The sequence below is a fragment of the Schistocerca gregaria genome, chromosome 2, assembly GCF_023897955.1.
Source record: "Schistocerca gregaria isolate iqSchGreg1 chromosome 2, iqSchGreg1.2, whole genome shotgun sequence".
Taxonomy (NCBI): Eukaryota; Metazoa; Arthropoda; class Insecta; order Orthoptera; family Acrididae; genus Schistocerca; species Schistocerca gregaria.
Window position 1 is genome coordinate 844767853 of NC_064921.1, and position 13187 is coordinate 844781039.

The window sequence follows — 13187 nt, forward strand, 5'->3', positions numbered from 1 at the left end:
TCTAGGAGCAGGGGCCTTATCGCCACTTAGGTTTTCCAGGACACCACGAAACTCGTCTCTCACTATCCTTGCTCTCATCTCACCTTCATTTACATTCTCTTCATTTTCTATAAGTTTCCTTTCAACTGTCTCTCCTTTGCATAGCCCCTATGTACACTGTTTCCACTTTTCAGCTTTCCATTCTTTGCTTGTACTGGTTCACTGGTTTTCCAACTGAAGTCTTGATATTCATACACCTGCATCTCGTTTCTTCAAAGGCATCTTTACTTTTCCTATAGGAGGCATCTGTGTTATCCCTAATCATATGTGCTTCTATAGCCTTACATTGGTCCTCTAGCCATTCCTGCTTAGCCATATTATATTTCCTGTTAGTCTCATTTTTTTAGACGTTTCTATTCCCTTTTGCTGCTTCATTTGCGGCATTTTTATATTTTTGCCTTTCACCAATTAAATTCAGTAATTTCTGTGATATCGAAGGATTTCTTGTAGTCCTCGTCTTTTTACCTATTTGATCCTCTGCTGCCTTCACTTTTTCGTCTCTCAAAGTTACACAATTGTTTCTGTTGTATTGCTTGTTGCCTAGTTGTTCTTCTGAAACTCTCATCAACTTCCTACCTTTTTGCACTTTCTTCAGTTTTAGTCTTCACAAACAATGAATTGTGTACATAGTCCAAATCTGCCCCTGGAAATGTATTAAAATTTAAAATCAGTTTCCGAAATCAATTTCTTACCATTATATAACCAGTCTATATCTTTCTGGCGTCTCCAGGCCTCTTCCACGAATAAAACCTTGTTTCGTGATTTTAAACCAGGTGTTGGTTGTGATTAAAAGCTTCGCTCATATGGCCTGTAGTTGGAAAAGTATCATTATGAAATTTCCACCGACAAATGATTCCTTACTAGCCCCATTTCGGTTCTCCAGGAGGGTACTACCAAGGGGGAGGTGACCATCAGAAAAAGACAGAATAATCAACGAAAGGGTAACGCTGAACGAGTCGGGGCATGGAATGTCAGACGCCTGGACGTCATAGTGAGGCTAGAAGGCTCAATCTAGACATATTGGGGGTCAGTGAAGTGGTCAGACGAGTATAGGCTAATATCAACAGTAGCAGCAAATGGTATAACGTGAGTAGGATTAGTTAAAGATAGGAAGGTAGCGCAAAGAGTTCTCATCGGAATCGATAGCAAACCAACACAGATAACAACAGTTCGGGTATATATGTCGAAGTCTCAAGCAGAAGATGAAGAGATGTGGTAAGTTTATGAGGATACTGAATGGGTAATTCATCACGTAAAGGGAGATAAAAATGTAAAAGTCATGAGGCACTGGAATGTGGATCGAGGAGAAATGTTACGGAAAACTTGGGTTTGGTAGTAGGAATGAAACAGGAGAAAGATTAATTCAGTTCTGCAATGAATTTCAGCTGACAACAGCAAATACTCCATTCAAGAAACACAAGAGGAGGAGATATAGTGGGAAGATTCCAGCTGGATTCCGTCAAGGTCAGGTAGAGATTCCGAAATCAGAAATAAGGTGTAAGGCATACCCAGGATCAGATAGACTCTTATCACAATACAGTAATAATGAAGAGTAGGCTGAGATTTAAGAGACTAGTCTAGAAATAGTCAATCACAATAGCAGGAATAAATATTGGCTCTCGGGTTGAGTGGGGGTTAAGGGGGATGGGTGTGGAAAATCAAACAGCGAGGTCAGTGGTCCCACAGTCGAAGGGGACAGAAACTAAGGGAGGAACATCGCAACAGCACAGTCAAGTCGAGGGGAAAGGAAAACGAGCAAAACATGGAGCCAAAGAAACGTCGGGGCGGCCGGAAGAGTAAAGAACAGAAGGGGGAAGTGGTGGCGATTGGAAAAAGAAACATAGGTTCAGGGAAGATAACGGCAAAGAAACCGTGAGTAATAGAAGAAATGCTTCAGCTGATCGACGAGAGAAGGAAGTACAAAAATTGTAAAGGAAAGATCAGGACTATAGAAATAGAAGTAACTTAGAAATGAAGAAAATAGGAAGTTCAGGGAAGCTAAGGAGAATTGAGTGCATGAAAAATGCGAAGAAATCGAAAAAGACACGTCTGTCGGAAGGACTGACTCATCATACAGAAAAGTCAAAACGACCTTGCATGAAATTAAAGGTAGGTGTCGTAACATTACGAGTGTAGTGGGAGTTCCACTGTTAAATGCAGAAGAGAGAGTGGATACACTGAAATAGTACATTGAGTCCTCTATAGGGGGAAGAACTTGGCTGATGACGTGATAGAGCAAGAAACTCGAGTCGACAGGGAAGAGATAGAGTATCCGCCATTAAAATCAGAAATTAAAAGAGCTTTGGACGACTTGGAATAAAATAAGACGGAAAAACAGAAAACGTACCATTAGAATTTCTAAAATAATTTGGGGAAGTGGCAATAAAATCATTGTTGCCTTTGGGCTGTAGAATGTGTGAGACGTATTAATTGTGCATGATGTTCGAAATTCTGGGAAAAATGGGAGTAAACTATAGAGAAAGATGGGTAATATACAATATCTACAAGATACAAGACGGAATAATAAGACTGAAAGACCAAAAAGAAAGTGCTCGGATTAAAAAAAGGGTGTAAGACAGGGATGTAGACTTCTACCCCTACTTTTAAATCTACACATCGAAGAAATAGTAGCAGAAATAAAAGTAAGATTCAAGCGGGGAATTAAAATTCATGGTGAAAGGACATCAATAACAAGTTTCGCTGATGACTTTGCGGTCCTCAGTGAAGAATTACAGGATCTGCTGAATAGAATGAACAATTATGAGTATAGAATATGGATTGAGAGTATATCGAAGGACGACAAAAGTAATGAGAAATAGGAGAAACGAGAACAGCGAGAAACTTAACGTAAGGATGGGTGGTCGCGAACTAGATGAAGTTAAGGAATTCTGATACTTGTGCAGCGGAATAAACCATGACAGACGGAGCAAGGAGGACATCAAAAGTAGACTAGCACTGACAAAAAGAGCATTCGTGGAAAAGATAAGTCTCGTGTATCCAACATAATTTAATTTGTGGACGAAATTTCTGAGAATGTTCGTTTGCAGCACAGCACTGTATGGCAGTGAAAGATAGACTGTGCAAAAATCAGGGCAGAAGAGAATCAAAGCATATAAGAAATGGTGCTACAGAAGAATGTCGAAAATTAAGTGGACTGAAAATGCATGCTTGAAGGAGGTTGTCCATAGAATCGCCAAGGAAAGGAAAGTGTGGAAAAGGCTGACTAGAGGAAGGGACAAGATGATGGGACTTTTGTTAAGGCATCGGCGAATTACTTCCATGGTACTAGAGCGAGCTGGTTGGAGTAAAAACTTCGGAGGAAGACAGACGTTGGAGAAACACCCAACAAATAATTGAGACACAGGTCGCAAGAAATATCCTGAGACGAAGAGGTAGGCGCAGAAAAGGAAGGAAATCGACTATATACATACCGTAAGTTACTTTAATATGTTAAGAGAAATCACAGGATCCCGTATATAAAGAAATTTAAGTGGAAATTAGAACGTTCCTTCTACCGACTGTGAGCGCCATTTTACTCGGTCAGTTGGAACTACGAATTTATTCTCTTGTTCAAAGTCCACGATAACTATAAACTACTTTGTGATGTAACCGTGGTCTAGGGATAGCGTCTTTGGTTACTAATCAAAAGATCCTTGGTCCCGGGTTCGTACCCCGCCACCGTTCAAATTTCGAATAAAAATCATCAGCAATGGACAGTGGGTCTAAGGCGTTCAGCCCGACCGGGTTGCCTCCAAACACGTCTCCAAGGATTGCCTGGTTGAAGGCACATGCGACACTCATCGGTGAAGGGAACGTGATGCCAATCAAGAGCGGTCCGTTCTGCATGTTGTTGGGCTCTGCATGGTGTCGTGGTTGTAAAGATGGGCCTTGCCATGGACGTCGGGAGTGAAGTTGCGAGTCATGCACAGTTTTAGTAGTAACACGACGTCCTGTGGCTGCACGAAAAGCATTATTCAACGTGGTGCTGTCAGAGTTCGTAACAGCCATAATCCTAGGTAGCGGTCATCCACAGCAGTAGTAGCCCTTGGGCGGCCTGAGCGAGGCTTGTCATCAACAGTTCCTGTCTCTCTGTATCTCTTCCATGTCCGAAGAAGATCGCTTTGGTTTACTTAGAGACGCCGGAACACTTCCCTTGTTGAGAGCCATTCCTGGCACAAAGTAACAATGCGTACGCGATCGACCCGAGGTATTGGCCGTCTAGGCATGGTTAAACTACAGACAACACGAACCGTATATCTCCTTCCTGGGGAATGACCGGAACTGGCCGGCTGTCAGACCCCCTCCGTGTAATAGGCGCTGCTCATGCATGGTTGTTCACGTCTTTGGACGGGTTTAGCGACATCTCTGAACAGTGAACGGGACTGTGTCAGTGAGACAATATCCACAGCCAACGCCTATTTTCAGGAGTTCTGCGAACCAGGGTGATGGACAACTTTTTTTTTGATGTGTGTAATACGCATGGTTAAACACGGATAGTGAGTCATACGGGAGAGATTTCCAACGGTTCTGATTCTCGAAGTACCCGCTTCGGATCGCTGCTAGTCACTTGAGACTGAATCTTTGCGGGAGTAACGCGTTGATGTTTCCGTTGACTCTTTATTTCAACCAGAGTACATATTTTTCATCATTATAGTTTTTAATACACCATAATTTTATATAGCACGTCAATAATTTTTTATTTTTCCGTTAATTGGACTGTGAGTAATTAAGGAAACTTACATTTCAGGGCTGTATATGTGTACCTCCATACCATCATGCTGTTTCTCTTTGCGTTTTAGTCCACCATGTTTGATGAGGCGCTATGGCCACCTCTCTTTGCTGATTGGGAGAGGTGCCCATACCTTCTTTGGGATAGTTAGCCGCCTCGTAAAACTTTGTTTATTTTTCAGCTTTGACGGGAATTCATTTTTTGACTTATGCCAACTAAGTTCATTCTGAAGACTGTTTCTAATACAGGCAGATGGAGAGGAAAAACACTTCAAATTGCTGTTTATAAACTAAATAATGGTAATTACTCAGTAAGAAAAGTTCTATAGTGCTTAATATCCAAGAAAAACCCTAGAGCGAAATATAAAAACCGGCTATGATTCAAAAACTGCAATGGGCCCATCCATGGTCCTGTTTGTGTTTATCCAATGAGGAACGATTTGTGGGGTTTCCTATAATTATCTCTACAAAACGTACTTGTAACAAGCATTTCTGTAATAATATACTAATGTTATAGGAGACCCTTTTAATAAGATTTCCTCCTTGTTTTTAAAGTGTTTTGCCAGCTGGCCAACAAAGACTTGCGTGTCTTGCCAACTAACCCGGATAGTTAGGTGAGGTGTCCGAATATTATACAACTAAGAAAAAATACGTAGTTTGAAATTTGTTCTAACCTTTTGAACGAATTCATTTTTTGTGAACATATAAAGCAAGATGCGTAAATTTCCCATTGTTTTGTGTATTAGCGTTTCATATTGGCCTTTGAAAGAAATCCTGGCCATCTGTCCCTGTTGTTCCCTAACATTTCCGTCTTCAGGCCACGAGTGGCCTACCGGGACCACCCGACCGCCGTGTCATCCTCAGTGGAGGATGCGGATAGGAGGGGCGTTGTGTCAGCACACCGCTCTCCGGGTCGCTATGATGGTATTCTTCACCTAAGCCGCTACTATTCGGTCGAGTAGCTCCTCAATTGACATCACGAGGCTGAGTGCACCCCGAAAAATGTCAACAGCGCATGGCGGCCGGGATGGTCACCGATCCAAGTGCCGACCACGCCCGACAGCGGTGAACTTCGGTGATCTCACGGGAACCGGTGTATCCACTGCGGCAAGGCCGTTGCCTTTCCCTAACATCTGCTTGACATATTTAAAGTTGTCTTCCGGCTAACACAAAGACTGCATTTCTGCCTCAGCTTACAAATCAATTTGAAGATTTTACTATAAACTGCAACTAACGCCAGTAAAATTGATTACATACAGGGAATGAAAAGTCTGTCGTAGGCGAGGCATGTACAACTGTCCACTAGTTGTGGAAGATACAGTTGCCATATTTCAAGACGTGCGCCGGTGGGGCTGAACACGGTCAATATATACATAAAACATTCCCTTTCTATTAATGAATCAAATGAAAAAAGTATCTTTCCATTGCGTTGTCGCCAGGTAACAAGAATAATTGTACCTCGAATATTCGAGTATAGAGATGTTTATTGGTAACTGCAGGAAGGAGAGAGCGCCGCGGTCGTTATTTGTCCAGAGGTTTCCCGTGCTCCGGGGCCGCTCGTTTCCAGAGACGATGGAAAGTTTGTGTTGCATAATGGCGGCCGGACTGTCGACGCCGTGTGGACGCGTTTGGCCGGTAATTGATGCCGCCGGCGCGGCGGGTGCCGGGGTCGGCTGGGGCAGCCTGCCTGCCGCGTTTGGAGCGGCAACAGCCCGCCGACCGCTCGCCCACGCCGGATCGCGACCGAATTTACGACGGCGGCCTCGAATTATGGAAAGTGGAGCCCGTCCCGACAGCGGGCGACACTTTAGGCTCCACAGGGTGTCCCGCCAGCCTTGCTGCGTCTACTCTGGTCGACCGGAGCAGCGGTAATCCCAGCACCACTTCGTCCAAACGGGCCCCACCAGGTGGAGAAGTTTCCAGTGAGAACATTCTGTCCACGTCGTATCTGTACACGGCTATAAGAGACCCTCGACAGACTGGATACAATTAATGGTTTCGCCAATAAAATCTAAGACAGACCCTAATGACGAGAACACGGCAAATGCCATAACTCGATTTCCCAGGAACTTCGCTCAGTGTGAGAGGAGACAAAATAAGCGAACACCGATCTCTACTTATCGGTAGATACTCGACAGTTTCAGCCGGCCGTGGTGGCCGAGGGGTTCTAGGTGCTACAGTCTGGAATCGCGCGACCGCTACGGTCGCAGGTTCGAATCCTCCCTCGGGAATCGATGTATGCGCTGTCCTTAGGTTAGTTAGGTTTAAGTAGTTCTACGTTCTAGGGGACGGATGACCTCAGACGTTAAGTCCCATAGTGCTCATAGCCATTTGAACCATTTTCCACAGTTTCTAGAAAAATGACGGTCAACTTCTTCAAGATATCTTCGAAGAACTTTAAGTGCCTTTTAGTTCGCCGAATCATCAGCCTAAATGGTGGCTCAGTTCTTATCGTCGTGGCTTCTTACTTTTGCGTCTCGTGTCCGAAACCCGATTATTTATTTTATTTCACTTTGTTTTCATTGATATACCCATGATCGAAGAAGGTTACTACACAAATGTTTCTTGTAAAACTAGGGGATCCAAAGACGCTATATTAATTCTAAAATTACCACTGGATTTCACCATAGGCGTCATACTTCTTTTTAAATTCTCATATTATCGTATTTCATTCTCATATCAATTTTATAGTAATCCGTATAGTTTTTATTTGTTTATGCTTCAGGAAGATTTGATGCGTTCTGTTGGATGATACCGATCATAGAAACATTCTAAACACAGACATTCCGAACACCACGAGCATCGTGCGAAGGTAGGTTTGCCAAAGTGACATTTCTTCGTATGAATGTACTCGGGAAAAAAACGTCGTAAACACTGCTGAAGACTTCACACTTAGGCAATAATTTAGCGGCAAACCATGCGTAACGGAACACTTTTCCGAAAACTGGCGCTTTCAGTTGATTATGCATCAAGATACACTACAAGAATTTCACCGAAAAAACAATCTCTAATAATTACCTCATTTTCTTAATTCATTCGTCAGACCTGGATTCAAGTGCTCGTAAGTGCTCGTCTAAGCAAGAAATTTAATTCATTACATCAGCTTCCATCTCTATCGAAGATGAAGTCTATTGCTTCCCTCCATTATGCTTCCGAGATAGTGAAATACGGCTACTTTCTGGAGTTGCTCACTGTGTATTCTTGTGGCAGTCATACCTTCACCTCTTTCACTTTCTTTATAACCACGACTTTCGTCTTCTTGCTATTTGCTTGTAGTTTTATTTTTTATCTTAAGTATTTTATTTTGTTCCTTCTCTGAGTCTACCACTACTACAGTGTCTGCGAATTTGATACAGTGGATGTGCAAACCATTAATTTTGAACCCAGTCGACTTGTATTTCATCGCTTATGTTGCACCTCGAATCGTAATTTTTGTTTTTATTTTTTTCCTGCTATTTATATTCAGGCCCGTACTTTGACTTTCGTATGTTCTAAAAATTAGTCGCTCGTCCTGCCACCCAAGTCCTGCTTTCCACATGGCATTAACTAATAACTTCCAATCAGCCATATCAGTTGCCTTTTCTAGGTCGATGTTTGTTGTTGTTGAGGTCCTCAGTCCTGAGACTGGTTTGATGCAGCTCTCATTGTTACTCTATCCTGTGCAAGCTGCTTCATCTCCCAGTACGTACTGCAGCCTACATCCTTCTGAATCTGCTTAGTGCATTCATCTCTTGGTCTTCCTCTACTATTTTTACCCTCCACGCTGCCCTCCAATACGAAATTCGTGATCCCTTGATGCCTCAGAACATGTCCTACCAACCGATCCCTGATTCTAGTCAAGTTGTGGCATAGACTCCTCTTCTCCCCAATTCTATTCAGTACCTCCTCATTAGTTATGTGATCTACTTATTTAATCTTCAGCATTCTTATGTAACATCACATTTCGAAAGCTTCTATTCTCTTCTTGTCCAAACTATTTATCGTTCATGTTTCCCTTCCATACATGGCTACACTCCATACAAATACTTTCAGAAACGACTTCCTGACACTTAAATCTATACTCGATGTTAACAAATTTCTCTTCTTCAGAAACGCTTTCCTTGCCATTGCCATTCTACACTTTATATTCTCTCTACTTCGACCATCATCAGTTATTTTGCTCCCCAAATACCAAAACTGCTTTACTACTTTAAGTGTCTCATTTCCTAATCTAATTCCCTCAGCATCACCCGACTTAATTAGACTACATTCCATTATCCTCGATTTGCTTTTGTTTATGTTCATTTTATGTCTTCCTTTCAAGATACTGTCCATTCTGTTCAACTGCTCTTCCAAGTCCTTTGCTGTCTCTGACAGAATTACAATGTCATCGGCGAACCTTAAAGTATTTCTTCTCCATGGATTTTAATACCTACTCCGAATTTTTCTTTTGTTTCCTTTACTGCTTGCTCAATTTACAGATTGAATAACATCGGGGAGAGGCTAAAACCCTAAAGCGAGTTCTTTACAGACGAATGGAGAGACTGGTAGAAGTCGACCTCGGGGAAGATCAGTTTGGATTCCGTAGAAATATTGGAACACGAGAGGCAATACTGACCCTACGACTTATCTTAGAAGCTAGATTAAGAAAAGGCAAACCTAAGTTTCTAGCATTTGTAGACTTAGAGAAAGCTTTTGATAATGTTGACTGGAATACTCTCTTTCAAATTCTGAAGTTGGCAGGGGTAAAATACAGGGAGTGAAAGGCTATTTACAATTTGTACAGTTTCTAGGTCGGTAACTGTCATAAATTTTTCTGTTTATTTCGAATCTTTTTTTTCAAATTTGACATTATGTCAATATTGCTCCCCTCGAATGACATAAGTTTTCTGAGGACCGTACCGCGTCCCAGTGTAAAAAATCTATGCTGGAAAATCCGAAGTTTCAGCCACTTTTACAGTGGCCTTCTCCTACGTCTAGTCCGCCCTTTTTTTTAAAATTATGACGTTGTACGATACTCACATAACTTTTAAGTCAACTGTCTCTGGGCCCGGAAGCCTACGAAATTGTATGTTGCTTCCCTCGTTCGTTTTCCTCATCTGAAGTCAAAACGACTATTGGCTAAGTTCCAATCTAATGTCCTTTTAAACCTGCCTTTAATTACCGACAGTAACACTTTTCATGCATGTGACTTAAGGGGTAATTTTTACAGCATTATCTACACCTATTAGTGCACAGTAACATGGGATGTGTCGACCCTCCGCCTTTTGACGGCTTGACTCTATTTGAACTCTGAATGTCTCTGGAGGAATGGCGGCTCATTCTTCCTGTGATTTTCAGCTCTTGGAGCCATTCCTGTAATCTTAAAGATTACACCCGACTTGAGCGAGGCTATAATAGCAGAAGATGAGAGAAGGAGCCTCAACAGCGTGTTGCAGCACTCGTGGCAAATTCTGCTAACAGAGACTACTTGCCCCCTAACTGGCTGCTAGAGGGGACTATCCTCTAGTACGTGCACCAACCTGCTTGTTTCATTTATTAGAAGTAACTAAATTAATCCTCAGATATACTCCAAAATATACTGGGAGACACTGTCTGTACTGTATTGTTATGAAATATTTAGACCTTCATTTTAGTGTTAATTTTAGATAAACGATTTTTATACTAATGAGACACGAATCATTTCGCGCATCATTGTTTTCATTTATTAACAGTAACTAAATTAATCCTCAGATATATTCCAAAATAGCATGGGAGGTTCTGTCAGTACTATACTGTTATGATATATTTAGACAATCACTTTACAGTTTTAGATAAACGATTTATATACTAACGAGAAACGAACCTTTTCGTGCTCATTATCAGTGCACTGAATGACCGTCCACCAAAGTGGTTAGTGCTGACCAGGCAAGACTAAGATAGCGACATATGTAGCGTCAGAAAATTATACATCAGCTTGGTGTTGCAACAGACTTAACGAATGGTTTGTTTTGTTGTGTTTATCATTGAATTTGATTTCTGTGGATAGTGCAGCATACGTGCGTTTTGCTTATGTTTCATGTCACTGGGCTTCTTAATGGAACACTGGTTTTGTCAAATGAAAAATCACTACCAATTTCATTAAAAATCTGTCATAGGCAGTGAAAGATTTGTAACAAACTCTTCGTGAAATAAGTGTTGCTGGTCCTACATCAATTTCCTGCACGTCACGCAGCGGTCAGAAGCTGCTTATTCCGGCTTATGACAGGTGGCCCCATTAATATGATTGGACCCTTAAGGGTTACTTTAAGTGATTTGCTTTCAAGCCACTAAGCGCAGTCGCATTTTACCTCCAATTTGCACCGCCGAATGAAACTGGTCGAGGTGAACGCAGCTATTTTATTATAAGAAATAAGAAGAAATATCTCCCGTCAGAGAAGTTTATGGTTGTTTCTTTGCAGTTAACATATATTCTCTATTCCAACTTCGCAATACGGTTAGTGGAGAAATCTGACGGCAGATTTTATTACGAAGATGTTTCTTGTAATGCCGTCCTCGCTCAAATTTCTCCAAACAATTTTGCTCCTTCCTCGTGCTGAAAATATTGAACCTGACCCGGGCTTAATTGACATAGAAACCGAAAATCGAAGTCTGCAACACCACGTACGTGGGCTCAGGTCCGTGATAGGACCGAGTGTCAACGGAACATTACACCTGGTGATAGGGCATACACTGTGTGATCAAAAGTGACCGGACACCTGGCTGAAAATTACTTACTAGTTCGTGGTGCCCTCCCTCGGTAATGCAGAAATTCCGTATGGTACTGGCCTACCCTTGATGACACCTTCCACTCTCTCAGGCATACGTTCAGTCAGGAATTCAAAATGGTGTTGGCCTACCCTTAGATTTGTTGGATGACACCATCCACTCTCTCAGACATGCGTTCAGTCAGGTGCTGGCAGGTTTCTTGGGGAATGGTAACAGATTCTTCACGGAGTGCTGACCTGAGGAGAGGTGTCGATGTCGGTCGGTCAGGCCTGGTGTTCTATAGGGTTCAGGCCAGAACTCTGTGCAGGCCAGTCCATTGCAGGGTGTTATTCTCGTATAACCTCTCCGTCACAGGCCATGCATTATGAATAGGTGCTCGATCGTGTTGAAAGACGCACTCTCCATCCCCTAATTTCTCTTCAACAGTGGGAAGCGAGAAGGTGGTTCAAAGATCAATGTAGGCTTGTGCTGTGATAGTGCCACGCAAAACAACAAGATGTGCAAGCCACCTCCATCAAAAACACGACCACGCCATAACACCACCGCCTCCGAACTTTACTGTTGGCAGTACACACGCTGGCAGATGACGTTCACCGGGGATTCGCCGTACTCACACCCTGCCATGGATCGCCACATTGTGTACCGTGATTCGTCACTCCACACAACGTTTTTCCACTGTCCAGTCGTCCAATGTTTACGCTCCCTACACTAAGCGCGGCGTCGTTTGGCATTTACCGGCGCGATGTGTGGCTAATAAGCAACCGCTCTACCATTAAATCCAAGTTTCTTCACCTCCCGCGTAACTGTCATAATACTTGCGGTGGATCCTGATGCACTAAGAAATTCCTGTGTAATGGTCTGGATAGATGTCTGCCTATTACACATTACGACTCTCTTCAACTGTCGGCGGTGTCTATCAGTCATTAAGCGAGGTCGGCCTGTGCGCTTTTGTGCTGTACGTGTCCCTTCACGTTTCCACTTCACTATTACATCGGAAACAGTGGACCTAGGGATGGTTAGGAGTGTGGAAATCTCGCGTTCAGACGTATAACGGAAGTCACACCCAATCACCTCACCACATTCGAAGTGAGTTTGAGAAGCGTCCCATTCTGATCTCAAAAATGTTCAAATGTGTGTGAAATCTTATGGGACTTAACTGTTTAGGTTATCAGTGCCTAAGCTTACAGACTACTTAACCTAAGTTATCTTAAGGACAAACACACACACCCATGCCCGAGGGAGGGCACTTTTGATCATGTAGGGTAGGTGGTGGAGTGGTGACGGGTTGGGTTAGCTAATAAACACATAATGCCTTAAAGCATATTTATTACTGATAAAAATTACAAAAGGATAAACAGTTTCTTTATTATGCCTTTAGTTGATCAAGTCCACAATGGATTTAAAAAGCATGCACTACACAAGAGAACTCAATAGTTGTTTCTGTTTTAAACCTTGAAACGCTCAGTTAACGTTAAACTCCAAAAAATTACTGCAGCTACAAGCCAATGAGTTGTTTTAGTGACAACATTTACTAGTGGCTAAAGTAAAATTGCTAGACAGTAACAAACTTAAAAATCATTTGAAAGTTTGCACAGCATTCCATTAAATGAATTACTTTCTGAGTCACTCAGAGAATTAAATCACGTCAGTAAGCCTGAACGTTGTCCCAAGAATTACAATAAGAACAGGCTTAG